Genomic DNA, 18,061 nt, shown 5'->3' on the forward strand with positions numbered 1-18,061 from the left:
CCTACACAGTTGCTCTTTGCTCTTTGGACTTCATCTCCATGAAATCGGCAAACTATGATGCACTAGCAATATAATGTAGTGAAAAAAAGATTTGCACCCTTCAGAATATTTTACATTTGTTCATGAGATCCTTTTTTAACAAATCACACAAATAAAATAGAACACAATAAAATTCTCTTTTTAATGTCTTTATAATACACATTGATCCGTGGTTCACTGTTGTTCTTGGGAATAAAAGAATCTTTACGATAATCAGCTTTAATACTAATTTGAGTCTGATTTTCTAATTTCTTTTCATCGTACAAGTGTATGCATATGATATATTCTCAATCCAAATAAGATCTCTGAGGACCTCAGAAAGTCATTGAAGCAAATGCAGCAGGAAATATTTCCAAAACTATTTCATAATACTCCCAGAACTCTATCACCATTGAGTATATTGTGTAGAAATGAAGAATTTCAACATTGTTCACTGTTCATAAGTCTCAGAAGTGATCGTCCAGCAGAAATGGCTTCCCAGGTAAGGAGTACAGTGATCTGAAAGGTCCCAGAGAACTGCCTGGTAATGGCTAGGGAAATGCAGGTAACTGTTTCATTGATGATACTCAATAAGTGTGGTGTGCATGGGAGGACACAAAGGAATACCACTGTTCTCCAAAATGAACGTTGTCCATCTCATATTATCCAAAGACCACTTGCACAATCCAGAAGGCTTTTTAAAGAATATTCTGTGGATAGATTAAGTAAAATTGGAACAAAATGTTTTTTGGAGAAAACAAAATGCTATATTCCCATAAAAGACATTTTTATCCCAACTGTGAAGCATAGTACCAAGGCTTTTCATGACCAGACTGCTGTCAGACATTGAGAAGGTACTTATACAGGACAATGCCATAGCAGCTATCTGTGACTGAACCATTGCAGAATATGGGTAACACCGCATAAACAACAATTGTAAATTCATAAATTCTACACCAGAATCACCAAAACTGAATAGATCTATCTTGTAGGAGTGGCAGTTACAGTTCTGAACTTAACCCAGCTAAACGTAGTAGCATTATCAAAGCAAACACTTAGAGGGGTATTCAATATGAAATGTTAACTTCACTGCCGAAGTTAACGTTTCATATCGGAGTTTTTACCTGCGTTAAAGATTGGTGCGCGCTCCCACTTATCCCTGTATTCAATATAAAATTAACGAAAACGGGAAACTCCGAAGTTGGATTTGCGTAAAGTTACGAATTTTTCCTTAAAATAATTGTAAGACCCCATAAAGTTGTAAAACATGGGGGATCACTATGGGTACCCCCGTTTTAGCCTTTAAATGAAAGTCGGGGATTTAAATAGCCGCAGCAGGTGTTTTTTTCCCGACATTGAAGAAGTGTTGCAGAAGAGCACTTAGGTTATTTTTTTAATTTTTTTAAGTGGTGCAATCAAATTTGGGGTACATGAAAATGGGTACTAACATATTTTTAAGTCTCTAAAGTAAGTTTTTTAAATTTCTGCATTTCTGCACCTGCCGCTATAATTCTATTCTAGAAAACACCTGCCGCATACATGCAGAATAGCCCTGAACCTATTTCCCTATTTTTTTTCACCCCAATTTTTAAACTAATTTTTTAGGGTGTCCCTATTTTTTTTTAAAACTTTTTTTGACACAGTTCTTTTTTAAATGTCATTCCCAGGGGTGCAGGCAATTTTTTTTAAGCCTGCACCCCTAAACCCCAATTCTGCACTTTTTTTCGACACCTATTCAATGGTGAAAAGTTATCGCCGTTTTTTATCAAAGACTTTTCAAAACTGCGATAAGTCTTTGAAATTGAATACGGTGTAAAAGTAAAACCTGCGATAATGATGTCATACCTCCGATATTAACGCAAAAACGATGTTTTCGCTCCCATATTGAATACCCCTGTTAATGTAGAGCCACTTTAGACTTAATGGGGGGGTAGGGGTCGGGGACTGTCTTCTTGTCTTTGAGTATTAGAATACACTGTTAGGCTTACCAGTTGAAAGTGAACTGGTTATACAGGGCCTTTATGGGAATTTATACTATTGTACTGTAGTCATTCATTCCTCATCATTGGGCCCCCACTGTATATAAATATATTACTTATGGTAAAAAACATAAATACAACATTTTATCATCACTTGTTATTTCATAAAACAATGTTAGCTTCATGCTTCAGAGATGTTTTGTTCATGGTATAGTCTATCAATGATATTTAAACGACAGCAAGTTAATTTTTTAGATGTATCAATGCGCATGCTCTGACGCATTTGCAACTATGAGCAACTATAATCTATTCAGTGTCATATGCAACTCAGTCAAATATCCACATGTGGCTAAATAGGTGTAATTGGGTGACAACTGGACATTTGTATGTAGGATAAATGTTCTGAGGGTGCACTATGTGTGTATGCAGGGGCAGAACTATGGGAGACAATGGAGGCGCCAGCACTGGAGGGGCACCTTGCCCACAATATATTCACCCTACTTAGGGCTGTATATATGTACCCGGATTGTACCGTCATGGCTGCCCAAATACATGGCACTTCTTCCCGGCACCTGAGAAGCTACCAGCTCCGCGTCAGACCATCAGATGCCGCTTCTGTCTATCTATAGCCTATCCCCTGCTCATTGATGTTGTGTGACTCTGGCGCCCCCCCTCAATCACAATTCCCCATCCCACACCTCCCTGATGCAGCTCTAGCCGCGGACCTGATGCAGATCTTCCAGAAGCTGGATGTCCACAAGGAAGCACCAGACGGAGTTGCGGATAAAAGGGCATGGGCGGCGAGGGCCTGGGGCACCAGCGACTGAGCCTGGGGGCAAATCTTTGGTGGAGCAAACTTCCCGGCATGTGAAGCAGTCAGCAGTAGACTGGGTATTTTGTGATTTGTAGCTCCATCACAGTAGCAGTCTAACAGTATCTTAACTCAAACTCAGTCCTCAAGGCCCCCACATCAGGTGGTTTTCCCCTCTATCTGGGGTATCAGGAAGGCTCCCCACCCACATCAGTTGGTTTTCCCCTCCATTAGGGGTATCAGGAGGGCTCCCCACCCCACATCAGGTGGCTTTCACCTCCATCAGGAGGACTCTGAGCCTCATGCTAATTGCACTATACATGTCACTATCTTATCTGTGACTAACGCATAGCTGTATATAGCCAAAAAAGGGGAGGGATATCCTGCAAATTTACTTTAGTAAATAGGCCTAATAGAAAAAAATTCACATATTCTATATTAGTGTTTTTGTGCAGATAGATAGATAGATAGATAAATAGATCGGCATGCACCATATTTATTTTCCCATTTTTTAGGGGGGCACCAAATTGTAACTTGCCTCCAGATGTCTGAGCTGAAATTATGCCACTGTGTGTATGGCTGGTATAGTGGACTATGCTGAGTTGAGCTTATGCAAAGATGTGTATGATTTCAGAAAGACTTCTTGCCCATTGGGATGGTGCAAGTGCTTGCTGATAGTGATGACAGCTATTTCATCTAGCAGATGGATAGACGAGGGTAGTGTAGCTCTGTATATGGGTTAATCTGCATTTATTTCTTTACACATACTTATGGCCAACTTGCATGCAACTCTGAGTCAGCACCAGTATGTTCTGTGTAGCCCACCCATGACAGTTATGCTGATGCTGTTCTATTACTAGTTTTCATGAATGCAGGAACATTTTAAAGGCGCTTACAAGCTGGGAAGGCATTGGTTGGAGGAGGAGGTGGCTAGAGGCAGTTTGGACAGAGTTGAGATAGGAGAGAGTGGTTTAAGGCTTTGTAAGTGAGCATGAGAAGTACAGTATGAACTGGATTTTGAGCAAGATAGGGAGCCAATGAAGTAGTTGGCAGAGGGAAGAGGCAGATGCTGTAAGGTTGGAGAGGGCAATGAGATGAGCAGCAGCTTTAAGAACAGATTGAAGTGCGGATAGATGAGAGAGAGAGAGAGAGGCCAGAGTGTAGCAGGTTACATTAGTCTAAGTGGGAAATGACAGAGACATGAAATGACAGAGGCATATGGGAAGTTTGGTGGCAACAGGGGTGAGGAAGGTCCATATTCTGGTGATGGTTCAGAGGTGGAGCAGCAGGTTTGAGAGATGGCCTGGATTTATGGAGTGAATGAGAGAGCAGAGTTGATGATGACACCAAAACAGTGGACTTGGGGGACAGAAGGGAGGGTGATGTTATTGAGAGAGACGCAGGTGGCTGTTCTAAGTTTCAGGAAGCATTGAGGCTTTGAAGACGGAAGATGTAGAAAGAGAAGAGAAGGGGGCCGGGAACGGTCCTTTGGGGGACCCCAACAGGTAGAGGAAGTAAAGGGAAGATGGCGAAAGATGTTCAGGCAGAAAATGAGCAGCTGGTTAGGTAGGACTTGAACCATGATAATATAAGGTTGTGGACCCGAAAATCTTTGCAACAATGTGAAGTATATTTTAGTAAAATAATATATTTAATCGATGCTATGCATTTGATCAAGTGAAATATCTTCAGCATATTTTGTGCTTTGAAAATGTATTATGCATTTTATAATTTACTCCAGTTACTCTGGAAACCTGTGGAGACACATGAAGATATTTTTATACATACTGAAGTGGTTTTTGTGGAAATATGTAAGAATAAATATAAATATAATGAGTATTTGCTGAGGGAATTGGTTTCAACAAGTAATATGGACCATATGATCTCCAGTATGTCCTATAGTCATTGCAAATCAGTTATTGGTAAAAATCTGCACCATCTCTAAAATGGCCACTGCATTATACTAATTTCATTTCCATGCTTCTGGTACCATTTTAGAACTGTCTTATTATTGTGTCATGGATAATTATCTTGCTGAAAAAGCAAACACAGTTCCCATTAAATAGTGCACACAGAGGCACTCCTGCCCATATGCTGTCCTAAGTCCTCTTTGTCCATCTCATACCTTTCCTCCAGGATGCAGTGAGGAATATGACAATGTCTACATTCATAATGTTGACACCAGAAGGTTGACATTCATGATATTGACATGGTTAAAGTGTCGACATCATAAATGTAGACACCTGGAACATATTTACTTTGACAGAATGTCAACATACTGCACAAAATGTCAACATTGTCTAAATGCCAACATTTGCATTACACTTAGGGCTAGTGTTAGGCTTAGCGTTAGAAATAGACAGACATGAAAAACACTAAAATGTAAATAATTAAGTCCTATGGCATAAAGATCCTAAGCAGAAATGATTAGCAAAGAGTTACCAGCTCAACAATGAATACTGTATGCAGAAAAAGTTGATCACAATTTTGCTACAGATTGTCCCAACAACGTATACAATGGAGTTCTCACTCTATGAATCCTTTCATAGACGTCCTCCTTGTGGCTCTCTTTAGATAACAGGCTCCATATGTGTGAATGGAAACAAATAAGAAAATAAATGCTGTAATAAAACCAGCATCATAGGGACACTGGCACCCCATTTGTGTGTAGATGATATGAAGGTGCTTAAAAGGTCCCCACTGGATTTCCAAAAGACAAAGTTCAGGTATACACCTTTCACCAACAGTAGGCACCCCTTAAGTAAGATGCTTACATGTACTGTATGCTTGCTTACATAAATGTAATCAGTGGTACACCGATAAAGGTTTCTTTAACTGCCTCCCTGATCTGGTGTCACCATTTTCAATATGATGTATAGATATCCGGAGACCTATCCTAGGAAGAATAGCAATTATAGTGATCAGTACAACTAATGGAACAGCCCCTAGACAATTACCAACGATCAGAAGTATGTTTCCGGGTTTCTGGAGGAGACTTTATGGAGCTGTTTGGTAGTTCTGAGGTTCTTCCTTCTTCTCATAGTAAAATGTCCCCAACTGTGCCTGATACTCATTTATGTTGTGGTATTCAACATGTTCTCCTCTAATGTAAAGGGACCAAATGTATTGCAAATAAAGCAGAAATCCACCATTACACCTCCAACTTGAAGTTCTGCAGGATTCACCTGCTCTTTAGCAAATTACTGTTTTATTAAGACTACACTACGTAGGTTACAAGAAGTTAGCTTACACAATTCATACAACAGCTGACAGCTGTTTTTTTTTTAAAGATGAATGCACGTTGCACCCAGAGGATAAATGCATACACTACTAATCATACAACAGACCACACAACATGTATTTAAACCTCTTTTGGTCAGTGTTAATGCTTCTTCTACTATTGCAAATGCTCTTTTTTTCTTGTTATGACCATTCTTTATATCTGAATAGACTTACCACTTTATGTAAATGTATGTTCGTTAGAAAATCTTTTTCTTATTAAATAAAACTTATAATATATATATATATATATATATATATATCAAATAATTATAGTGCATCACTCAATTTCATGTATTCCCTCCAAGCCTGCGTATGGACTTTTTGGTATACACCCCGTCCTTGCTCATGCCCCTGCAGCATTATGGAGTCTAGGGTTTTCAAAACCAATACAGAAGATACATTTAGTTAATTAACAGGCATCTGCTCAACATTTGTTTCTGTATATTTGGTATATACCAGTTATTTTCCAGCTTTCTGATTCTCTAATGAGATTATAATGCTGTCTCCAGGCTCCAGGGAATTTATTTATCTTCCATAATCAGCTCTGATAAATATGACACACAATAACAAAAGGGAATAGTGGTTCTCTGGGGATTCTAGTCTTATGATTACAAGCTAATTACAGCCATTGGGTTAGCAGACTCTGCAGACACAATACACATTAAATATAGAGATGCCTCATCCATGCATGCAGACCTGTGTCACTATTCCCAAGAGAAAGCAGCTTAGACGCTTAACTCCAGTTATCAAGACGGAAGAACAATACGGTCTCTACTTCTACTACAGCTGTTATAATATTTTTCTACTCCTATCTTATACTAAAATTCACTTTACAAACCATTTTCACTTTTTTTTGATAATACATAGAACTCTTCTTGTGTGTATTGAAATATTTTGTTTACAAATTTCTATTTTGTAATTTAGGGCCCTATTCATCAAGAGAAACATTTCCCTAGTACTTGCTACAAGTTCAATCCAAGTATTGGAGGCATTGATCATGCCTCTCATATTTAATTATCACTTCCGAAAAGCTGTTCCTTTTGCGGAGACAACTTTTTGGAATAAGGGCATTTTACTCATGCTGCCTTCACTCTTCGTACCCTGTCTTGAAGCAGCGCATGTGCAGCTTGAAGACAGGCTGCGAAGATACAGGAGAGAAGCCGGCGAAATAGAGCCTCCCACACATCCCCCCTCCTCGCTCGCCTCCTCGCTCCCCCCTGCTCGGCTATCCCTGCTGATTGTCACCTGACCCCCCTCTGCTGTGCCCTCTCACTTAGCCCTGGCTCACAGGAGGAGAGTTCAGGGAGCTGGGAGGAAGCTCCAGCAAGGTAAGAGGACACAGCAGGGAGGAATTTTCTCATATCCCTCTGCTGTATTGAATGCTGTACGCCGTCTCGGGATAGCATACAGTATCACCGTCAAGCTCCACAAAAAATGGAAATTATCGAGAGAGAATAGTAACCAGGTGATATCTCCTGTGTTACATTAATGATGAGTTACCCTGACACTTAATTTCTACAAAAATGTGTGAAAATCCTAACTTTCACCTACTTTTGTAGAAATTAAGTGATAATGAATAAAGGCCCTCATTCAGAGCCGTTCGCTATTTGTGGTCGCTCGTTTAAAAACAAGGGGTGGCTATTCAAATGATCCGTACGCACATTGCAGTCTGTTCACACCTCTAAGTCTGAACGAGCGAGCAAAACATACGCTCGTTTATTTGTTAAAAACGCCCCCTGGCCGCTCGCATCCTACGTCATGTCCGCTATTTATTAGATTAATCGAGTACATCGACCAGCGTATGAACTGCTCGCTATTCTTGTGGTTGGTGTTTGCTACCACAAATTTGCGAGCAGTTCTGGCTATAAAATAACCCAGTGACGTGGTCACTGACGCTGCTGTTTTAAATATGCACACCCATAAAACGCCCGTTTTGACCTTTAAGCACGCCTGCGTTCGGATCTCCACTCCCCATTTTCAAGCACCTTCCCCTGTTACCACCCACATACGCCTCATTCTGTCACTCAAAATAGCAGGCACTCGCTATATTGCGTACCAACGATTTTCGGCCGCACTGACTGGTTCGCGCATGCGTACTAAAAACCGTACGCATGCGCAGATGTGCAAACATCGCTCGGAACGAGCGTACTGCCGCTAACGAGCGGCTCTGAATGAGGGCCAAAGTCCATAATGTGGCTGTTAACACAAAAAGAAATTTTCAAAAGTTACCATTTACCTAATTCTTCACTAGTTAACTGGCTCAGGAGCCAGGAAAACCCAGCACACGTGCCAGGCACCTCACAAGCAAAAGTTCAGAAGATTTACCATCTAGGACCAATTTGTAAGGTCTGCTCGTAATTTGCTTCCATACCTTACCAAATTTTAATTCCAACCAACCAACTAGTTGGATAGTTGGATGTAAGTTGGTCTAGTGCAGGGGTGGCCAACCCTCGGCTCTCGAGCTGCATGCGGCTCTTTTGTGTTTCCCTTGCGGCTCCTGGCTCGGCATGACCCCAGTCCAGTGGTACTGAGAATGCTGCTCTCTGAAGCGATCAGAGACTAAAAAAGCCTCTGATCACTTCAGGGGCCAACGTTCCTAGTAATGCAGTGCGCGGGTGACATCATGACATCACCTGCGATGTGAGGTCCCACGCACCTGCTGGATCCAGTTAGATCCAGTAGGCAGTGGAAGTGGCAGCAGCAGCGACAGCGGGACCCGGGAGCCCTGACTGCGTGGAGCGGTGCCAGCATGAAGACAGGTAAGTGTCTTCATAGTAGTGGTGTGGGCGGGGAGGGGGAGCTAGTACTGGGGGCACTACCTTAGGAGGCACGACTATAGGGAGCATTGCAGAAAGGGCACAATTACTGGGGGCATTGCTTAATGGGCACAGCTACAGGGGGCATTGCATAAGGGCCACAACTACTGGGGGCATTGCTTAATAGGCACAACTAGGGTGCATTGCAGAAAGGTGAAACCTACTGGGGGAATAGCATAATGGGTACAGCTACAGGGGGCATTGCATAAGAGCCACAACTACTGGGGACATTGCTTAATGGGCACAACTACAGGGGGCATTGCAAAAAGGGCACAACTATAGGGGGCATTGAAGAAGGGGCACAACTACTGAGGGCATTGCATAATGGGAAAAGCTACAGGGGGCATTGCATTAAGGCCACAACTACTGGGGGCAGTGCTTAATGGACACAGCTACAGGGGACATTGCATAAGGGCCACAACTACTAGGGGCATTGCATAATGGGCACAGCTACAGGGGGCATTGCATAATGGCCACAACTACTGGGGGCATTGCATAATGGGCACAGCTACAGGGGGCATTGCAAAAGGGCCACAACTACTCGGGGCATTGCTTAATGGGCACAACTACAGGGGGGCACTGCATATGGGGCACAACTACAGGGAGCACAGCATAATGGGCACTGGCCTTCTCAATGTATTTTATGTGGTTCTAGATTTCAATATGTATTTTATGTGGATATGTATCTTATGTGGATCTGGCTTGTTTCTGTGTATTTTATGTGAACGTGGCTATTTCAATGTTTTCTATATTGCTGTGGATTTTTCTTTCACTTCAACAGTGAAAACATTATATTGGGAACTTTATGTAAATTGTGTATTTTCGATGTGCTGGGCTCGACGCCAGCGTGACTAAAAACGGGAGTGTGACACAAGGTCATGCTCCTGCGCATATCATACCAAAGGCGTGCGCACATGGCCTTGTGACAGCTAGGTCACGCCCCATTTTGCACATGCGATCTACTCTTCAACTTGACCACAGATATCTTTTGGCTCTTTGCCTCTGACTGGTTGGCCACCCCTGGTCTAGTGTATGGCCAGCTTAAGCCTAAACCAACTGATTTATCTATTAGCTCCGTTGTGGGCATATTTATCAATATTATTTTTACTAAAATAATGTGAAAATGGTTGTTTTCACTCTCTTTTTACATATTTTAAGTATCACTTAATTGTATTAAAGAGATTTTGGAGCAGTTTTTGTAAAAAAAACTACTCCAGGCCATTAAATTTAGATTATTTTAGTAAGAAGAGCTCATTTCCCATACTGCTCAATTTTACTAATATAAAATTGTAAAGGAAAAAACAGGGTAAGCCCTGCGATAATAACACCACCAGGAGATGGCATTATTATGGCTATCTCCCATTATACCAGCTCCTGCTCTGCTCTGATGGTATCCGGTCTTTAGATCTACAATAAAAAGGTAGACAATGTTTAGGTAGACACCACAAATTAGATAGGCAATAGGTCGACAGGGACACAAGGTCAATAGGGTCAATAGGTTGACACACTAAATGTCGACATGTAAGAATGTCAACATGTACAAATGGTTGACATGGTCAAAAGGTCGACACAAAAATTGTCGACACAAAAATGGTTGACCCATTTTTATTTTATTTTTTAGGGGTTGGGTTAGGCTATTACCGGAGGGTTAGGGTTAGGCACTTCCTCCGACAGTTAGGGTTAGGCACTTACCCCAATGGTTAGGGTTAGGCACTAGAAGGGGCGGTTAGGGTTAGGCACCAGGAGGAAGGGTTAGATTTAGGCACCAAGGGGAGGGTTAGGGTTAGGTTTAGGGTGAAGATTAGGGCTAGAAAAAAAAATGTGTTGACCATTTGTGTGTCAACCTTTTTACCCTGTCGACCATTTGCACCTGTCAACATTCTTACATGTCGACTGTGTCTTCCAGTGAAGATTACCTGGCCCCGCAGAGTATTTCCAGTGGTCATTCTTAGTAAGTTTAGGCTTACTCAGATGGCCGATGGCGGCAGATTCTGCATCGTCAGACACAGCACTCAGTTCTGCAATGCCAGTAGTGGACGTATTTTGCCTTCAGATGGGCATCACTGCTGCATCCAAAGACGCAGCAGCAATGCAATCAGTGTCCATCTCTGAATCAGGTCCTTAGTTCTTTGCTTATCAAGATGATGCATTGAACAGTTATATGGAAGCTTTCTCATGGATCCAATATACAATAAGTGACATAAAATATAGTGTATATTGCTTGAAACCATATACAGAACTAAGAAAAAATTACACCTTGGGTTCAATAAGAACAATACATCCCAAAATCTACACCCAATGCACATAGTTTATTTCAGGTTTAAGCATAACAAAATGATTACAAAATTAAGATAAAATCAAATACAAGAACACTGGTAAGTAGCAAACGTAAAAGAATATTAAAAATATAAGCGCTTATCTGTTTATCAAGGAGCCCAATTATACAGATACTTTCCCACTGCATTTCATCTATTGCACAGACTTAAACATGGAAACACTTTTTACTTATTGCTTTCTATACCACATTCTTATCTTACATACATAGCTTTAAATAGAGCATCTTGCATAGTTCATAGTATGGAAATCCTCGGAAAGTGGGGATCCCAAAAAAATAAAATGGGGTCCTCCCTCCCGAGCAACAACAAGCACTGGGCTGAAAGCTCAGTGCTATACCCCGCACCCCTGGTGGCAGTGGGTGCAGGGTTCATGGTTTAACATTGTTCTTTACAGGAGGCCTACAGATCCGAGCAAGCCTGCCCCAGCATGCCGGCACTTGTAGAACCACGAGTGCCTACATGCCCAGACATTAAGGGCCTGCTGGCACCTGTAATCAGCCTGTAAATAAAATATTAAAATAAACACAATACACTATAATATTTTAATAAAGTTTATTATACAGTATCTTCACCTGGGGGGCAGCAGCCTTCCAGCTCTTTTGCATGGCCTCAGCCTACCCAGGTCTTCTGGCGTCTTTACTCGGTGGGTCCGCTACTGGCCCACCTCTCCAGGGCTTCCAACGTCTTCACCTGAGGAGCAGTTGCCTTTAAGCTTTTTGCATGGCCGCCGCCTCCCCAGGGCTTCCGGCATCCTCACCTGGGGGCGGCGGCTTTTAAATTCATTGGCTGCTAAAACAAACACATCGCTGGCGCCGCCGGCAGCGATGTGTTTGTTACTGATCGGCGGGCAGGGGGGGTTTCTGTTTACTCAGACAAATGATTCCATTGTCTCCGGGAGTTTCACCACTGCATGTGGGCTGACAGCACATCCCTGTCAATGAGGCATTTGTGTAGGTGCCGCTATCCCCTCTATTTTCAATGAGCTTTTACAGCCCATGGAATGGCCCCACTGCCTGCTTCCTCTGCTATTCTATTATCAGTGGGAGCCAGTGCTCTCGCTGCCTCCTGACTAATTTTTACTATAGTATAATGCAAAGCAAATAATAATGACACAGCAGCCTAACCCTAACCTCCCCCCAGCTCGATAAAAACAATTTATATTTTCTTCTTGTTCATCCTTCTAATTTCAAAACACATACAGTAAGCTTTTAGTGTGTAAGGAGACATGTTGCTACAACCCTCTGAGCAGCCTTCAGTGCAGCCTGTGCGCTGCCGCCTTCTCCTATGCCCCAAGGGGGCACCATTAGTAAAATACTGTACACCTAATAAACATGCCTCCTGTGTTATATTATCTACTATATAAAAATGAAAATATGTCCTTCTGTCATTCTGTCTTTCTATACAAATCCACAGTTTACAACCCAAGATCGTGAAATTTTACATACAAGCGTATTAAAACACGGCAGAGGCAACTGAAATTTTTTTTCATTTTTAATTCATTAAAAACCACAATTTTTGCATATTATTCGCCCTCTACAGATCAGGTCCGGAATTAGAAAAGGATTTAGGGCCTAATTCAGACCCGCTCGTTAGCGTAGGACGCTCGCAAGCTGGTCGATGGTGCCCTAATGCGCATGCGCACGACGGAGGGAGCTCCGTTGTGCGCATGCGCGAGACCCGCATAGCGACAGCCAAGCTTTCGCTCTGGGTTTCGCACCAAAGGGGGCGTGCTGTCGATGGTGACTGGCAGCACGCCCCCTTTGGTGGGCGTGCCGGGGGCGTGGCTGCCAGACGGAGGCATTCCCATGGGAACGCCTACCGTCTGGGTCCGGCCCCACTGACATCAGTAGTGATGTCAGTGGGAGTGATTTTGGCTCTGATAGAGCCAAAATCACTCCAGGGCTTGTGGCAGCGAGACCCTACCGCAGGGTCTCGTCGCAAGCCCGATGGTCACGATGGTCTTGACCATCGCGACCATCATCATGGACGCTTGCTATAGCTGTGGGTGGTAACCCACAGCTATGCGAGCGTCCATGAGGCCGCTCCAAGTTGAGGTAGGAGGGCCCTGATTCAGAGCGAGCGCTCTGGTCAGAGCGTCCGGCTCTGAATCAGGCCCTTAGCCCACAGTTTACAAGCCAAGATCTCTCATGGTTCTACACCTAAAACACCAAAGAAGAATAAAAGCATTGTCCTGTTTGGTTTATTGTTAGATGCAGATTTGGACACCATTCTTCTTGGGACATCTGCAAGGTCAATAATAAAAATATTAAAATTTTATTTTTGTTTCATTTCATAATTTGATTTTATAACATGCATTTTGCTACATACTAAGGAATTATGGAATTTTATTCTGTAGCATATAATCTAAGTCTCTGAACATAATTTAGTATGACTCTCGAGTTTACAGTACCTTTTTAAATGCTGTATGAATTTATTAGGGATGAGCGGGTTTGGTTCTCAGAGAACCGAACCCACCTGAATTTCGGGGATCTGGGGCGATCTGAGCCAAGCTCGGATCTCCCTGCCAGCCCCGGATCCCCCACCTGAGGCAAAACCTTGCGATACCGCTGTCGGGTCACAAGGTTTTGCATTGAGCGGGCTTAACACTGATTGCAGGCTTGCCTACCCTCCCGTTTTGGCCGGGAGCCTCCCGATTTTCGGGTGCCGCTCCCGGCCCCCCGGAAAGGCAGGCAAGCCTCCCGGAAGCTTGCGACCCTCCCGGCCTCCCCTCTGAAAAAAACAGAAACCCCCGCAGCGGGGGGCCCGGTGACACGATTCGCGCAGAATCGCGTCATCATGGCCCCGCCCCCTGCTTCACAATGCTAAAAATAACGGCATTGTGAAGAGGGGGCGGAGTCACGATGACGCGATCATGCGTCCCCGCCCCCGTCCTCGCCCCAGTGTGCCACCAAATGGCCACCCCGCCCCCGGCTCCGCCCCCAATGGCCGGCCCCACCCCCTGCTATTAGCCGACAATCAGCTCCCTCCCGGAAGGCTGGAGCTGATTGTCGGCAAGTATGACTGATTGCCTGAGAGAGCCGTCTGTCCCTCGCTGCCTGACACCGCCGGCAACCCCCTCTGCCAACACCGCCGGCACCTCCACTGGCAGCATCCCCCACTGCCAACACCACCGCTGGAACGCACAGAGGCTACTTCCGGTACATTCCTTTGTCAGCCCCTGAAGTGTAAAACCGATTGGATGACACTTTTCGTGAAGCCTGCCTAAATAGAGGTTTGTTGGAGGATTATGTGTAAACAAACATTCTTAAAATCCCGGGTAACGCCGGGTACTCCAGCTAGTTATAAATAAAATTACATATTATTTGACCAATTAAGATGGAAAAAGCTCCAACAATGTTTACATTTATTTGACATTGACAATTAAAGTATATAAAGCTTACTCACTTGCTCTGTAAGTAGGTCATATATTTGTGTCTAAAAATGGGCATAAAATGCGTCTAGTGAAAACAGTGCGTACAGTATATGAAAAGCTTATACACAAGGTTTCCATCAGCCATAATACTCTTACACTCAATATTTTCACTTTTGTTTTAGATAGCAAATTATTACATCAAGGAAAAACTATATAGGAAATCTATTAGCATAGTATAGATTATAGATTGCTTACATTGCAAGGTCATGCTTGTGTTATTTTAATCTTGTACATTACATTACTGTGTGATTCAGTCAGATGACATGAACAGTAAAGTTTTATAGCTAACATGCAACATGTCAGGAGTATAGTTCACATTGTACTAGACTTAAGTGCTCTTTGTACATTTGCCAACTGGCAAATAGAGTGGCAGGTGCCCTAAATCCACCACAGGAAAGGAGCATTGACAGAACTAAAAAATAACAATAATAATAAAAAAATAAACAATATTGGCACTTATTATAATGTATAAGACACTCTCATTAAAACCTTATATATTTATTGCAGAACAGAAAATCTCTGAGCCTCATCTTATTCCTAATTCTTTGTGTGGTCATGCATCAGTTTTCTTTTTATATGCTTAATTTTTCCATATATGCACAAGGGGCCTGATTCAGACCCGGTCACGAGCGCTGAGCCGTCGCAAGCGGGTCGATGTTGGGCCAGTGCGCATGTGCACGAGGGAGCAGCCTCTGTCGTGCGCATGCGCGAGACCCGCTATGGGTCTCGCTGCAAAGGGGGCGTGCTGTCGATAGTGAGTGTCAGCACACCCCCTTTGGTGGGCGTGCCGGGGGCGTGGCTGGCCAGACGGAGGCATTCCCATGGGAACGCCTACCGTCTGGGGCCGGCCCCACTGACATCTCAAGTGATGTCAGTGGGAGTGCTTTTGCCTCTGATAGAGCCAAAAGCACTCCTGGGCTTGCAGCAGACGAGACCCTACCACAAGGGTCTCATCGCAAGCCCGATGATCGCGATAGTCTTGACCATCGCGACCATCTTTTGGGCTGCTCGCTAAAGCTGTGGGTGGTCACCCACAGCAATGCGAGCGGCCAGGAGGCCGCTCTAAAAAAGTGGAGGGCACTGATTCAGAGCGAGCGCTCTGAAAGAGCGTCCGGCTTTGAATCAGGCCCAAGGTTTATATTAGGGGTGTGCACCGGCAACTTTTCGTGTTTTGTGTTTTGTTTTTGGATCTGGATCTTTCTTCATGTTTTGGATCTGGATTGATTTTGCCAAAACCACCCTTCCTTGTTTTGGGTTCTGGGTTTTGGATCTGTATTTTTTTTTTTAAAAAAGCATAAAAACAGCTAAAATCACAGAATTTTTTTTTTTTTGCATCCTACGCTATTATTAACCTCAATAACATTAATTTCCACTCATTTCCAGTCTATTCTGAACACCTCACAATATTGTTTTTAGGCAAAAAGGTTGCACCGAGGTAGCTGGATGACTATGCTAAGCGACACAAGTGGGCGGCACAAACACGTGGCTCATCTAGGAGTGGCACTGCAGTGGCAGACAGGGGCGCCGAGAGGGGGGGAGCGGTTACAGATTACCGGGGCCCGGGCTTCCTGAGGGGCACGGCGGGGGCCCGGGTCTGCGCCGTTCCCCTTCCCGCACAGCAGCCCAGCACACAGCGTGTGCTGAGCTGCAGTGGAGACAGCAGCAGTGGAGACAGCAGCCACAGCAGTCTCCTAAGCCTGTGGGGAGGAGCGATCACACTGATCGTGCCCCCCATGGCTTTGAGCAGGGCTGAGGGGGCCCAGAGCGCCCCCCTCCCCAGCGTGCAGCGACGCTCCGTGGTGCTGCAAATCGTTTTTTTTTTTTTAGGGAAGGGGGCGTGGCCACGCCTCCCGCGATTAGGCCATGCCCCCTATTACCCGAGCCCGCCGCAGCTCTCAGCAGGCCTGGTGGCAGACAGGATGGCAGTTTGAAAAACTAGGCCCCAAAGAGGACATACTTGAGGCTGCTACTTTGTTGGTGCACATGCGGCTAATGAGCACACAAACACAGAAAAATAAACACTTTTAAAATGTTTTCACTTTTTGGGTCACTTTGGGGGTTACACCGCCCTTCAACAGACAAGCCAGACCTTGAATTATGACACAGGTGCACACGCTTGGCGCTTACTTTGTTGATGCACGTGCGGCTAAGGCGCACACAAACACAGAAAAAGGAAATATTTTCATTTTTTGGGGCACTTTGGGTGTTACAGCACCCTTCAACAGACAAGCCGACCTTGACTTATGACTAGGGGTAAGCGGGTTTGGATTTCTGAAATCCGAACCCCCCCGAGCTCCCCCGATCCGAGGCCGATCCGAGAAAGGCTCGACTTTTCCCGCCTGACTCGGATCTGAAATCGAGGCAAAACGTCATCATCCCGACTTCCGAGTCTCGCGGGTTTTGGATCCTATATAAGGTACCTGCGTCGGCGCCATTTTCTCACTCGGCTGTGGACAGTGAAGAGGGAGGGTGGGAGTTAGGGCTGGCTGGGCTGTGTAGTGTAGTGTAGTGTAGTGTAGTGCAGAGTAGTGTTGTGCTGTGCTGTGCTGCGCTGTGCTGCTCTTGTCCACTACTTCAAAGTCCATAGGGGCTGGCTGTGCTGTGCTGTGCTGCTGTTGTTAATAGGGGCAGTGTCCACTACTTCAAAGTCCATAGGGGCTGGCTGGACTGTGTTGTGCAGTCAGTTCTCCATAGGGGCTGTGTCCACTCCAAAGTCCTGTGCAGTGTCCCAGTCCTAAAGGGGAGCTGTAGTGTTGTCCAGGGGGTGCTCTGTCCATCAGGGGTGCTCTCCCCAAGTGCTAAAAAAATAATATTTTTTGTGTGTTTGTGAATTGTGTGCGCAGTAGCCGCACGTGCATCAACAAAGTAGTGCCAAGCGTGCGCCTGTGTCATAAGTAAAGGGCCGGCTGGCTTGACCGTTAAAGGGTGCTGTAACCCCCAAAGTACACTCCAGTCCAAACCAAATAAAAAATTATTTTCTGTGTTTGTGAATTGTGTGCGCAGTAGCCGCACGTGCATCAACAAAGTAGTGCCAAGCGTGCGCCTGTGTCATAAGTAAAGGGCCGGCTGGCTTGACCGTTAAAGGGTGCTGTAACCCCCAAAGTACACTCCAGTCCAAACCAAAATAAAATATATTTTCTGTGTTTGTGAATTGTGTGCGCAGTAGCCGCACGTGCATCAACAAAGTAGTGCCAAGCGTGCGCCTGTGTCATAAGTAAAGGGCCGGCTGGCTTGACCGTTAAAGGGTGCTGTAACCCCCAAAGTACACTCCAGTCCAAACCAAAAAAAAATAATATTTTTGGTGTGTTTGTGAATTGTGTGCGCAGTAGCCGCACGTGCATCAACAAAGTAGTGCCAAGCGTGCGCCTGTGTCATAAGTAAAGGGC

General features: G+C 44.3%; 1 protein-coding gene across 1 annotated transcript in view; it reads right to left on the reverse strand.

Annotated features, from left to right (window-relative positions):
- Positions 1-210: 210 nt before the first annotated feature.
- Positions 211-18,061, reverse strand: part of SMIM36 (small integral membrane protein 36) — an 80,659-nt gene continuing 62,808 nt past the window's right edge. The window contains exon 2 of the mRNA XM_088473338.1: positions 211-728. The gene's annotated coding sequence lies outside the window, so the exon portion shown is untranslated. The remainder of the gene's footprint in view (positions 729-18,061) is intronic.

Source organism: Taudactylus pleione, unplaced genomic scaffold, assembly GCF_031769625.1.
Source record: "Taudactylus pleione unplaced genomic scaffold, aTauple2 ptg000016l, whole genome shotgun sequence".
In the NCBI taxonomy this organism is placed as follows: domain Eukaryota; kingdom Metazoa; phylum Chordata; class Amphibia; order Anura; family Myobatrachidae; genus Taudactylus; species Taudactylus pleione.